This window comes from Ictidomys tridecemlineatus, chromosome 5 (genome assembly GCF_052094955.1).
Source record: "Ictidomys tridecemlineatus isolate mIctTri1 chromosome 5, mIctTri1.hap1, whole genome shotgun sequence".
Lineage (NCBI taxonomy): Eukaryota > Metazoa > Chordata > Mammalia > Rodentia > Sciuridae > Ictidomys > Ictidomys tridecemlineatus.
Genome location: NC_135481.1, coordinates 108,069,711 through 108,084,442, shown reverse-complemented (window position 1 = coordinate 108,084,442; position 14,732 = coordinate 108,069,711). Strand labels below are relative to the sequence as shown.

General features: G+C 35.3%; 1 long non-coding RNA gene across 1 annotated transcript; it reads right to left on the bottom strand.

Annotated features, from left to right (window-relative positions):
- Nucleotides 1-3,855: 3,855 nt before the first annotated feature.
- LOC120886552 (uncharacterized) lies at nucleotides 3,856-9,399 on the bottom strand. The gene is made up of 3 exons (XR_005729571.2): nucleotides 9,033-9,399; nucleotides 6,590-6,628; nucleotides 3,856-4,147 (listed from the first exon to the last, which is right to left on the bottom strand). It is a non-coding gene; the product is annotated as an uncharacterized LOC120886552 (long non-coding RNA).
- Between the last annotated feature and the right edge of the window lie 5,333 nt (nucleotides 9,400-14,732).

The window sequence follows — 14,732 nt, the reverse complement described above, 5'->3', positions numbered from 1 at the left end:
TTAAAAATACTTAAGTATTTTAAACCCAGTGCTGGCACTACCAGCCCTGCTTCTCAGCCCGGCCCCAGGCAGCCGCAGATCCTCTCCTTGTAGTCATGGACACTAGCCCTAAATTGGGGGGAAAAAAAAAAACAGTAAAACTACCTGGGCTGTAGAAAACAGTCAAAGAGAATCTGGCCTCTGCCCCACCTTCCAACCCATTTTGCCCATGGAGTTTGGAGGCTCTGGGCCACAAGGATGTGGCAGGAGATTTCAGCATTGTTAATTTATGGCCTGGGGACAGGAATAGTCTCCCTTGACATTCCACATGGCCAAGGGATATTAATCACTGGGGCAGAGCAGTTCTTACTGTAACAGTATTCCATGCAACTAAATGCTTGGGGAGACTGGCAGAATAAATAAGTGAACCCAGAAAAGAAAAAGAGAGAAACTAAGGCCCACCATGTTTTGCAGGCAGCCTCTGCAAAGGGATCTTCAAGGAAGCCTAAAGAAAAGGATGGAAAAGGCCTCCTCCATTGCATATGGATATGCCTGGTATAAGAAAACGACCCCCAAAGGAGCCTCTGTGTACAATTGTCAGTGGGGAGCTCATAAAATTGATGGCATCTTGATAACGATAAGGCAGACAGGTCAGGCTCAAAAATATCCTATGCTCCAACCCCTTGAATGCCACCTGGGAGAGAAAAGATTAAGTCACTGTTATATTTCCCCACTGTGCTAATTGTTTACAAAAAAAAAGTAATGTTTTGCTGTCTTGTGTATTGTTGTCTTAGCATGCTCCCAGCCCTACATATGCCTTGTCCAGTCACCTGTCATCTGCCGCTATAGACCTCTGGACTGTTCTGATGGTGAATGCCCTTAACTGTCCATATGGCACCTGATAGAGATCAAGGACTTTGGGTTACTTTCCCCAACTTTGCCCTCTTTCAGCAGGAAGCAGCTTGGAGAAGTCCTTGCCCCCTTTTCCACAGAAGTGGAATGTGAGATTTGACAGTGGGGAAATGTAGCAGTGGGCCACTTTATGTGTTGAACGTAGCCCTTGGTGCTCTGCCACTGCAACTTAGTTTTAAATGGACAGGTTTCTTTCTCTTCTTCTCTCCCTGCTCCTCCCTAATCTCTCCCCATCCTTAATCTCAGGGGAAACAGGATTACCTTTCTTTCCTATTTTAGGCAGATTTACCTGTCCTTGAGCACACACCCACCGTAAGAATGAAGTAATCCAGACTTTGGGGATGTACCAGAAGATCTCAGATATAACTATCTCCCAAATTAAGAACTCCAACAGAGAACACTTGGAATGTGTCCTTTGAATCACCTCTTTAAAAGCCAACTATTCCTGCTGAGGGGGAGAATCACAGCCTCTGAGACAGGAGTCCCTTGCGTTTCTCCTTTGATAGCAAAGCAGTAAATATTCTTTTTTTTTCCTTTTTCTTAAAAAAATGTATAGAATGAAATAGTATTAGAGCATGTATGCACACACTCAAATGTATGACATCAGAGAAACCAGAACCACAGCTATATTGGCACTTAATTTGAGAAAAAGTAGGAATGTTGAGTATTGGACAGAAATTAAACTTTTTAGTATACACTTAGAAACAAGTTGATATCCTAAGTGCAGAGGAGACACCATATGCCAAAAAAGCAATTCCACAATGAATATAAATCTAATTATAAATGTATCAGATATACAATATAAAAACTATGTACAATTTTTAGAATATAATGCAGAAATATCTTCATACTTGGGATACGTATCATCCACAAAGGAAAAGATGAAGGACTTTGTTACAGTCATATTTAGAACTTTAGAGATAGAGATAAAGAGAGAGAGAGAGAGAGAGAGAGAGAGAGAGAGAGAGAGAGAGAGAGAGAGAGAGAGAGTTTTTTAATATTTATTTTTTAGTTTTCGGTGGACACAACACCTTTATTTTACTTTTATGTGGTGCTGAGGATCGAACCCAGCATCCCGTGCATGCCAGGTGAGCGTGCTACCACTTGAGCCACATCCCCAGCCCAGGATACTATTCTTAATAACTCCAAATTGGAACCAACCCAGATGTCTAGCAGACACATTCATTGTAGTATTTATTTACATGGTAGAATACTATATAGAAATAGAAATGAATGAACTAAATTTATATGTCACACCAAGGATTAATCTATACAATATAATGTTGTTCAAATAAAGCCAGACACAAAATAATTCTATATTTTCCACTAATAAAATAATTCAAAATCAGCCAAAATTACACTACTTTGTTATAGCACACTTTGATATAAAGTACAGCAAGGTAGTGACTATCAATAATAGTCACACACTGATCACATTCAGGTAACAGAAGGAGATTATGACTGAGAATAGACTTTTGAGCTGCCTCTGAGGGTAAAGACTTGTTCTATTTCTTTTTGCTTACATTATAATATTTTAAGCAGTTGCACATTTATATTTTATGCACCTCTTTGTGTTCTGTATTTCAGAGTAAAATAATGTTTACAAAATGAGTATAAATTTTTGAATTAGGAAAGAGATCCAATATAATTTTGAGGAAAAAATTTGAAAAGACAGAGAAACTTACAACAACACACAGTTAATTAAGGCAGTGCAGCATTTATGGAGGAAGGAGGTTCTGACCCATAAGAACAGTGACCCAGAAGTAGAGTCACTTAATAAGAACTGCAGATAACAGAGACGTAGCAAAACAAATTATGAAGGACTGACTCAAGACATGTAGGTAAAAGTTTCACTATACCTATGTTAAAAATAAGATCTCTAACACCAGGCACAGAAAAATGCTCCAGACAGATTAAGCAGTTAAACATGAAAAGAATAATTTTAAAACTGATAAATAAAATGGGTGAATATTTATCTCATGTGAACATAGGGAGGACTTGAGGAAACACAGAAAGTCCTGACCATATCTAAAAATAATAATACTTTTGGCTATCTTGACATTAGAAAGTTGAGTTTATCAAAAGACATCTTTAAAAATATTAAAGATAAAAACAGGATAAAATAAGGGAAGCATATTTAATCAACAGAGAATTTCTAGTATGAAACTATAAAAAACTTCTACATATCAATAAGGAAAAGGTCAAGAGATGTTGGTTTGAGTGTGTATTGAACAGCCATATGCACAAACATCAATCTTTCTAGTAACCAGAAAATTTTAAATTCAGGACATAATGAGAGACCATTCTACAACCACTTCACTGAATAAAGCTGGGAAGTTTGACAATACCCATGTAAATCAAAGGATAATCTTTTACATTATTGGTGTAAGTGAAAATTAGTATAATAACTTCAGAAAACAATATGTCATTGTTTCACAAAGTTGAATATTCACATAGCCTGTGACTCACTAAATCTAGAGCTAGATATAGGCCCAAGATAAATTTTAGCTATGTGTATCAGAAGACATTTCCAAGAATTGTTCATGGTATTTCACTTCATAATGGACAAAAAATAAATTTCAATGGGAAAACCAATTAAAAATTTGAGGTCACTATACAATATTGTAAGGCAGGGAAAAAATAAATGTATTGCAACTAAACTAAAATTTGGAATAATTGGATAATTGAAAAATAATTAAATAGTAAGACATGGTGGGACACATCAGTGTTACCCATTACTCAGGAGACTGAGGTTCCTGAATCACTTATCCCTTGAGCCACGCCTGGGTGAAATAGTAAGATCATGTCACCCTAAAAAAAAAAAAAAAAGAAAGAAAGAAAATTAAAGAAAAACAAATTTTTATTTTTGGTTTAAAAAAATTTTGTGTGTTTAAGTACAAACATCTAAAGAGTGGAAACTTCTAAGGAAAATAAGAATATAGGGAGTGGGGAGGTTGAGAGCATATTAAGTTCCTGGAAATATTTTAGTTTTAGAACTGGTACCTAATTCCATGATTATTTACTACAACATTGACAATAAATAAATGAGGGAAGGAATGAATAAATGAAAATAAAATACTTTAACTTTTCTGCTTACTCTGATTGGTCAGGGCTTCTTTTATCCATGTCAATTGCTGTAGGGAGTTATAGATTTTGCAGATTTCCAGAAGTGAAGTTATGGCTTAGAGACGAATTACCACTCTGTGCTGGTCTAGTTCCCTTTTCTCTGCAAAGTTTCTTACTAGTCTTTTGCTACCTTTGAAAAATGAAAACAGTTATTTTAGACCTAAAAGCTCAAATTTCTTCCACTGTACAGCAAAATAAAAAAATACTTCCTATCCATTTTACAGTGTTGTCGTGGGTTCAAATGAAGCCACATCAGAATGTATTGTACAAACACTATAAACTACACTGATGATAAAATATTTTAGAAACATGATATTCATTGAATAAATCTAATGGAAACATTATTACAAATTCTACTCAAATTTGAATTTAAAATAGCCAATAATATTTTGAACCTAGTGCTTCACACATGCTAGGCAAGTACTCTACCACTCTACCACTCTACCTCCATTAATAAATTTGAAGCTAAGTCTATAAATGAAAGCACACTAGTAAGCACATTATGGATTGTAAAGACCATTTGGCTGCTTGGGAAAGGAATTCATAGCAATATAAGAGACTTTGTCTAATAAAAGTAACTAGGTAGACAGGTGATGCAGACAGAGGCAGGCCAGTACTAACATTTCACGACTAAATGAAAAGTCATCTTCAGTATTACTACAGCTCCCAATGTTCACTCTTCCTTGTCTATTCCATTTGGCTCTGTGAATCCTATTTAACAGCTCTCATGTTGACATCTGTTCAATCCCCCAGAAATATTCAGAAATATTCGGAATGCAATCCTTACAATTTCTGTGTTTAAATTGAATTTTTGCCTTCCAAATCCTAACATCAAAGTTGTGTTCTTTTTCATCTGAACTATTTTTTTTGTGTGAAAAATGTTTGCTCAAATGTTTATCAAGTCAGATGCACTTTTACAAATCTCAGCTTATTGTAAACTCCTCAAGAAGAGTGAGAATAAATTGATTTCTCTCAATATTTTTTCCATAATATGGACACAAAGCCCAACATTATTTCTATTAAAGTAGGCTAAACTTCTTTGACAGAAGTTACATAGATCATGAAGCCTGAGTGATGGGTTTCCAGAGCTGTCTCCAGGCAAAATTTGGTAGGAGGCTTTATTTTGCTCACAATGCCTCAGGTAATTTCCACTATATTTTCCTGTCACCTGTCTATCTCAGTATGTGAACCAGCTTCTAAAACAAACAAACAAACAAACAAAAAAAGAGTAAATGGTTTTACATATCAGCAACTAGAATAAAATTTTACAATCAGGAACTAGAGTCAATGGAGACATCTCTAAATTATAGTTAGGACATAGGTAAGCAGAAAATAGTCAATCATTATAGTTACTTAAAGGTAGTTTACAAATTAATTTACTGTATAATTAAAGCAAATATTCAAAGTTCCCTAAATACCATCTTCATTATTTTCTCAATTGAAGATCAACCCAGATAGTCGGTCAATATCTTAATCATACTTTGATCAGATAGGCTTAAAAACAAAATTGGGGAATAAGAAATGAAAAGTTGCTCACTTGAAAAATAATATTATGAAAAATAAAAGGAGAACCTTTTATTGCATTTGTGTATGATGTTCTCTAAGTCATCATCTAAATTGGCTCTAAGAAGACAGTGAAACTGACCTGTTAAGGAAATTTTACCTCCTTGTTTTTTACAAGCTATTAAACTTGGAGATTTAATTTTTCTGTATGTTAGCTTATTGACTAGACCATTGTGCTTGTCAAAATTCAATAATTTATTTGAGTGCAACCAGTTCTTGAAGAATGAATAAGAGGTCTTACGAAGATTTTGGTAAGAAGAGAGCTTGAGAAAGAGTTAATGCTCACTAATCCTTATGTAATCCTTAAGTACTCAACCTAATCTTTTTATTTACAAATTCTCCTTAACTCTGAGATTAACTATGAAGGGGATAAAGAACAAGATGACATCCCTTTATAATTAATACTGGTTTGGGGAACCAGTAGAAAGGGTTTTTCAGCGTCTTCATTATTCAGAGAATGGCTTTAGTGCTCTCTAAAGAAGTACTAACAGGTACTTACTGCATTATATTAAGGACCTATAACCCTCAGAAGTGTCAAAAACCAAATCCAATGTGGGTCGGTGAAATACTTAGTCACTTAAGGAGATACTTAGGATTTCACCTGGCACCTGGGTGTTGCCATTTGTCACATTTCTCTATATTGAGACTTGTGGATGTTCACCCCGTTGTTTCAAGTCTCTTCCTAAAAATCTCTGTACTGTGAGAGTCTTTGGAAAAGAATACTTGCAAAAGATGTGGTGTTCTAAATATCCCAGACTAAAATTCCAGAACTTTAGCAATACTCATGGCATCCTGGAACTGCAGGGTCAAGGTGCATATGTAGTCAAGAATGGAAAGGTTCTCCACCTCTCTATGGGCTATGGTTGGCATGGACTATATGAGAGCCTCCTCAGCAGATGGGAAATCCCTTGTGTCTTTTGATGGTGACCATTGTTTTAATTTTTGCATTGCTGTGACCAAAAGATCTGAAAAAAACATCATAGAAGAAGAGATGTTTATTTTGACTCACAGTTTCAGAGGTTCAGTTCACAGTTGGTTGACTCCATATCTTTCAAAGTGAGGCAGATATTAATGGCAGAAGGGCAGGGTGGAGGAAATATGTTCACAATATAGCAAGAGAAAGAAGAGAAGAACAAAATATAAACACCAAAGGCATTCCCCCAGTGACCCACATCCTCTAGTCACATACTGCCTGCCTAGAGTTACCACCCAGTTAATCCATATTATTGGATTAGTTCATCAATTAGGTTGAAACTTTAATCATTTCAACTCTGAACCTTCTTTCTTTGTCTTATGAATGAGCTTTTGGGGGGCACATTACATCAAAACCATGAGAGGTCCATATTCTAAAAAATTCTGTTTATTTTAGTGTTTAATAAATGTTCTTTTGGGGGGACTGGGATTGTGGCCAAGAAGTAGAGTGCTCGCCTAGCATGTGCGAGGCCCTGGGTTCGATCTTCAGCACCACATAAAAAATAAATAAATAAAATAAAAATATTTTAAAAATGTTTTTTTGGATCAATCTACAAAATTCCCTGTCAGAAAATTATTTTTAACACTATTGCCAGTGCTTTTTAAAACTTCACAATGACATCATTTACTTATTTATTATGTTATTATCTCTTGATCGTGTGAGCTCATAAAAAATTATACATAATCTTGGAAAGAATTAGTAAAAGTATATTAATACCTGCTCTGCAATACCTTGTGCTGTTAATTACAGTAGTCTACCCTTTTCACAAGAGATATGTTCCAAGACTCCCAGTGGATGCCTGAAAACATGGATAGTATTGAATTCTATATATGTTTTTTCTATAGGTACATGTCTGTGATAAAGTTTAATTTAGAAATTAGACACATTAACACATTAACAATAACTAACAATAAAATAAAAATTATATCAGTATATTATAAAAATGTGTATGTGATCTTTCCTTCTAAAAATATCTTACTGTTCTTTCATCTTTTCACTTAGAAAGGAGTTATTCATGACTGGTCTTTGGAAAGTCTGGGTTTCCAGCATCACTATTCTTGTAATACAAGACCATAATTAAGTAAAATAAGTATTATTTAAACACAAACACTGTGATACCTTGGCAGTCAGTGTGATACACAAGGCAATTACTAAATGATTAATGGGTGGGTAGTGTATACAGCACGGACACACTGGAAAAATGTATGACATAATGTCATAGGTAGAAAGAATGGGACAAAGCCTGAAAATGCAAGATTTCATCATGCTTCTTAGACTGGTGAACAATTTAAAATTTATGAATTATTTTTATTCATGGTATTTTTCTTTTAATATATTAAGGCCATGTTTGTCTGTGGTTAACTGAAACTGCAGAAAGTGAAACTACTCATCAGGGGTGGTTATTGAATGCCCAACCTTTGCATGCCAACTAAAAAGGGTGGATATTAGAGCAAAAAAAACTTAGAATAAAACAACAAAAAGAACATTTAAAATTAGACCATTTTTAAAATTGGAAAACATTATGAGATTTAGAAACTGACCAAAATACTACTATCTTCTAAACATGAAAAAAAAATAAGTCTAATTTTTCTTGGCTTATTAAAATAAGGTCTTTGGAACGAACATAACCTTGCTCCTTTTCTGTCCTACTTCCTTAAAATAAATATTTGGAAAATCATTCATATCCAGGGGCTCATTCCAATAAATGCAACAATTTCAACTTCAGAGAAGCGCATATACTTATAAACCCATATCAGAGTAAAATATTTATCCCTATGTTCAAGAAAGGTAAGGAATTGTTGAAAAAGTCTATATTCACTATTTTAAACACTAACTTCTTATAAATGAGTTCATTCTTTAAAAATCTTGCATTACATTTAATTTAATCAGCCTCATTGTGGTTGGTAAGGAAAGTAGAAATCAGAAAGCTGTGCTTTTTAAATTTTCCTCATGTATAATAAAGTAGCTGGGAGATTCCCATTACAGTTTGTTAATCTCAGTTGGAGCAAGATGCTATCTCTTATATTTAAGTCTGATAACAGACATTTTTGGAAGTTATAGGTCAAATTTAAAGAAAAATGAGAATTCTACCAATTTCTAGGTATCTAGCATGGTTTATTTTGTCTTCATAGTTTGACAAGAAGTGATAAAATATTCTGCTTCTTTGATAAGTAAAGGACATCTGTCTTTCCTGGAGATATAATATTGTGTCATAGAACATGTACATGTTTTGAAGGTAACAATAAGTATGTTCTAATGACTAATATTAAGATTTCAGAACCTCAATTTTTCTAAAATAAGTATAATAATATCACCTTGTTAAATGCTTCATGGAGGTTTAAGTGAGGTATTGTATATGGTGCATAGGCAAACCACAACTTCTGCGATGAATATCTACCACCTTTGTCTACCCCTTTTCTCCAGTTAAAGTTAGAATGGGGAACGATTGTTTATGAATCCATACCTCCCCAATTCTCACCTCCTGATTGTCGCGACCCCTCGCCGGCAAAGGAAACACGACACAGGATTCTTCTTTCAGCAGTTTACTCAGGACCTTTGAATCATGATGAGAAAACAGGAACAAGAGAAGAAAGCGCATGCGCCAGCGGTTGGTCTGCCCTAGCTTAAGTACCCAGCCTTGCCAATGAACCAGCACTACGTGGAAGAGTCTAATAGGTACAGCGCAGCAGAAGCAGGCCAGAGCCCAGCCCCACAGCCTTACAAGGAGTTGTTTACTTCTAACAACTCTAACCGCTGAGTCATCAGAAGCAGGAAGCCAGCGCCATTTTCAGGGTGCGGTCGCCGGCTCCCAACACCTGATGGCATTTATCAATGTGCAGATTGAGCATCTGATACAGTTAAGTCAATCATGCTCCTTATGCATTTGATCCACAATTACTGGGAAGAAAGAAGACCTTCATAACAGTACAAACTCAGTAAGCTGGGGTTGTGATTCTAGGCTGTCCATCATCTTTCCTTCAAACAAGTGAGACTTGTGCATAGAGAAGCCCAGATGATAGATGGAGTATGGGTGTGGTAAGCAAGAAGGTGACAGAGTTAATGATCATTTCTATTCTTGGTTCTTGTGGTCCTGAAGTTGCATCTACTCTTGTAATCACCATCTGATAGGTTGCTCAGTCTTTCTTTTTCATTACTTATGCTGGTTACATTGGAGTTCTTTATTGACAGTAACAAGTTCTGGCTCATACAATCACTACCTTATGAACACTTTTTGTCTTCCTTCTAACCTAAGTACAGTCTTCAATTACATTTTGGTATATTTAGAAGGCTTTGTGAGCAGTATCTTCCCTGTTCTCATTCATTTTTCCTTATCACTGGGTCAACAACAATGGGGGGAGAAAAGAAAAAGAAAAAAGAAAAATTTCATCTATGAACTGCTCTAACAAAACATTCTATATTACTTTGTTCATGTCAGGTGCAAGAAAAACTGTTATGTTCAGACGCACACCAGGTAAATAGGGAATATGTACTTCTTGTTATATATTGTAATATATTGTAGTTCTTCCTGGTAACTAGCCCAGTTTGGTGTGAGTACCTATTTTGTCACTAACTGGTTTGTGATTTTAGAAAATCTACTTAAGTTCCCTAAACTTCAGTTTGCTTCTTTGTAAAATATGGAATTTAATAATATCTAACTGTAAGTTGTTATATGGAATAGTTGTGAAAATACTTGTGCTTAGCTTAGCCAATTTCTGGTATTAGTACCATTGTTCTTTCCAAGGATATTACCAGATATTACTGGCTTTATCAACGTTTTATTAAGGTACTTTTGTTGTTGTTTGTTTTGTTTTTATGCTGGGGATTAAACCCAGGGACTCATGCATATTAAGCAAGCACTCTACCATGAAATATATCTCCAGCTTCTGGGGTTTTAAAATAAGGTATTACTTTCCTGCTTTTAGGGCTAGGCCTGTGTTTATGTACATACATTACGAAAAAGCAAATTCAGACTCTTCCTTCTTTATTTTTATTTATATATTTTTTGTAGCTGTAGATGGTCAGCATGACTTTGTTTTATTTGTTTATGTTTATGTGGTGCTAAGTATCAAATCCAGTGCCTCACACATGCTAGGAACACAAACACTCTGCCACTGGGCTACAGCCCCAGCCCCCAGAATCTTCATTCTTGATCTCTTTTTTTTTACCAGGTACTCTGTTCTGCTTGGCATATCTGTTGCTTATAAGCTAAGTTTACTTGATCAAACACTCCTAACTCAAAGTGAGTTTGAAAATGAAATTCAAGACAGCTGTACTGACTTGGAGTCTATGAAGCATGCTTATTTTTAGGAGACTCTGTAGAGGTTAACATCATTATTTTGATTATGAATCACGTACAGAACACTGTATTTTTGTAAAGAGCTTTGGCATCGTTTCATAATTTAAAATCTGAAGTTCCTCAGTGGGGGATTTGTCAGCCATTGCAGATGGGAGAGGAAAACCAAGGAAGCTGAACTATTGCAGGACAAGTTTATCACTTACTACAAGGTCGAAGCACAGATTTCCTAAGACGTCCCATTCAAGACCAACTCAGCCAAAGAAGTAAAATTTCACACAACTGATGTCATTAGCTTGGCTGTCTTTCTCTTTTTAACTCATATAAACATTTTGGACAGAGATTGAATCAACAGACTGAATCCATTTTGATCTTGGTACAATAGTTACTTACCTGAAAATGGTTCATAGATTTAAGAAGCCAAAGAAACCAGATCACTCAGATTTAAATACTCACATGGTGACTTAAACTTTCTTTGTTTCCGTTGGTAATATTCTTCATCCATTAGTGAAGTATTTAACCTTAACCTCTCTTTAGAATAGTTTCTAGAATAGAGCTTCTTCTACTCTTCCTTTTCTGCCTCTAATAACCATTAATTGACTGTAGAAAGATCAGTCCTATTTAGTGAACTGTGAAATTACATATTATTATTGTGTTTTATCGTGCCCTATTTGCTTAAGTCATGTGTTTTCAGTCATCTGAGGCTGCTATAAGAGGATGCTACAGATTGTGGGATTTAAATGAGAAGTAGTTTCTCAGAGGTCAAGAGTTGGGAAATCTGTGATGAGGTTGTCTGCATGACTGTGCTCTGCCCAGGGCTTCTTTCCTGTTTTTTTCTTTTTTTTTTTTTCCACATGGAAAGAGAAGAAGCGAAGCCTCCCCTCTCTCCTCTTATAAGGGCACTCATCCCATCATGAGGGATCCACCCTTGTGACCTAATCACCTCACCAAGTCCTTATCTCCAAATACCTAGACATTTGAGATGACTGTTGAGAGAACACAAACATACCATTCATAACACCATACTGACAGAAGAGAGGGATCTTCATAAAATTTAAGGAGTAAATGTTGGTAAGTCCAGTCAGTGATTATAAGTACAGATTCAAGGTAAATGAGAAAACTCTCCAAATAGGTCACATATTATCTTCAAGGAGTTGAAATATATTTGTTGCTATAATTCTTATTACAATTTTTATTAGTTATTGATGCACCTTTATTTACTTATTTGTTTATATGTGGTGCTGAGAATCGAGCCCAGTGCCTCACACATGCTAGGCAAGCACTCTACCACTGAGCCACCACCCCAGCCCCAAGTTACTATAATTCTTTTTTGAAGAATGGAAATTAATTATTTCCAAAGAAAGTGACCTGAGAAAATGAGTTCATTTTGTCATGAAATGGTATCACATGTTTGAACGTGAAATGAGAGAAAATGAGGCTCTTAACAAAAATATGTCAGTTTAAAAACAAGGGGAAAACAACTTCAAATATATTGTGTGGAGAGTGTAGAAATTCCAAAATGCTTAGAGGTAGGTTTCAGAATCAGTTTGATCAAGAAGACCAAATAACATCATGAGGACTTGGCACCATCTCTCCCATTCTATGTATTTTTAATGATTTCACATGGTGCTTCTAACAGATTCAAGCTTATATTCTCCCAAGTTCAAGCCTTCAATTAAATTTTTTTAAAAAAAGTGTGGGTGTGAGAGGGGTTTGGACATTTCCTCCATTCATTTGAACATTAAAAACTCATACCTGATTTTTGTCTGCTTAGCTAACTTTTGGACTGAATTGAATCATATGACCAATCCTGATCCTTGATCTTAGCAAATAAAGTGGCCAATTGGCTTTGACTTAGATCATATGTCTATTTCTGGATCTATGCTGAACCCCCAAGAACCTTAAAGAAAGAGAAGGAAAGAGGTGTTTTTCCAAAGTAAACTGAAAACTCAGTTGATGCAGCAGGATAGACAACAGATGCCTATCAAAATGGAGGACCACCAGTTCAATGAATCCTTTCTGACTTTTTCTACTTTTAATGACAGTTTAAAATTAAATCCTATTATTATTATTATTTTTTGTTGTTGTCCTTTTTATTTCAACAAATACTGAATTCTAGAAAAGGTCTGAGACTTTTACTCTTCGAGGGTAGAATTTATATGAAAACCTCCATTCATTTTTTCAGAGAAAGTGGTTCCCAAAAGCTTTTCCTGGGGAAAAAAAAGAAAACTATAGCCTATTAAGTAATGCAACAAAAGGAATCTGTTCCAGAGGAGGTCTGACTTTTGCATGTTTCTTTAAGTCAAAAATTTGTTTTTTTCTTTGGATTTTTATTGGTCATGTATTGCTTCTTGGTATTATACATATACAAGGTTTGAGAAACCATTTCGATTTCACCAAAACTTAATTTAAGGCAGCCAATTTAAATCACCCAGAGATTCAGTAATTTCCCAAGAAGTCCTTCAGATCCCAAATTAAAAGAAGTCAACTTAAGTGCTTAATTATTTTACAGACTTTTTTTCTTCATTGATTTTAATTAAGGTCTTCCTGTCTTGTGAGCCTGGAGGACTTCCATTGTCTCTTGAAATAACTTCATTTGAAGTCATGTTGACCAAACAAACCATGCAAACCTAATGGTGACTTGCAGGAACAAGTTATTCTAAAATATTGGGAAATAAGAATCCACTTTACCTTGACAGTGGCAGTTAAATATTTCTTCAGGAAGCAGGAGAAGTAGCCTTTTCCAGAAACTATGGAAGATCAGAGCCCTAACCTGTGGGAGCAACCTCAGAGATGGAAACTAGCTGTCAACAGCTGACCTATAAATGTCCTGGTAAGAACTGGTTTCAGGCTGTTCCTAAGGTGGTGGCTATGGGTTTGTTTTGCTCTTGCTGGAAGAGAATAGCAAGCTTTCCCCTTAGCTTTCCAAGTGCAACAAAACACCCAGTTAACTCTTCCTCCTCCTCCAGAGTTCAATAGAAAATAAAAAAGTTTTCACAATAGTCCTCTGTTTCAAAAGGGAAAGTTCGCCATTAGGTGCCTTGGGCTTCCCTTCCTTGGTTGATCATGTACTATTGTGTGGCATTGGATAATTACATGCCCTCTCCAAGTCTCAGTGTTCCCATCTGTGAAAAACAGAGTGTGAAACAACCGAAACTTGTTGACATAGTGCCCTCTTCATATTTTTTTTTTGAGAATTAAATGGGTATAGGTAACGTTTATAGGTATGCAAACATTGTGTAATATTTGCAATAAAATGATCTTGTAGAAAATGAATGAGAGGCCATGTAGTGCCATGGGTTTTCCAGAGAAAAAGAATTGGTGGGAAGTTTATTTCATATCTTTAATAAGCACAGAAGATAATAATCTGAAAAATAGTAGATACTGATCATGATGATACCAAACCTAACATTTGGTGACTGATGAATACACATAAGCATTCTTCCATGGCTCCATTTTCTTTATGTTGAAGTGCCATTTATGTTACATTACATGGTATATCTCATGCATTTCAATTCCTCCAGAGACTGAGGCTATTGAGCCAGCTAGACAACTGAAGAGTCCTACATTTTCATAAATTGAGGATTCTAAAAATTTCCTTCTATGGACTATCATACAGACATAAGGGTCTTTTTCCTATTGAACCCAAGCATCTCTTTAAATACATGTTTATATGTCTCCCTGTAGATAGTAGATAGAATATATATATATATATATATATATATATATACACACACACACACACACACACACACACACATATATATATATGTATGTATATATACACAGACTATATACAGCACATCATATATATACATCTTTATTATATATCTTTATTTTATATGTATATAAATAGATAGGCAGACATGAAAATGAATTGGCTTA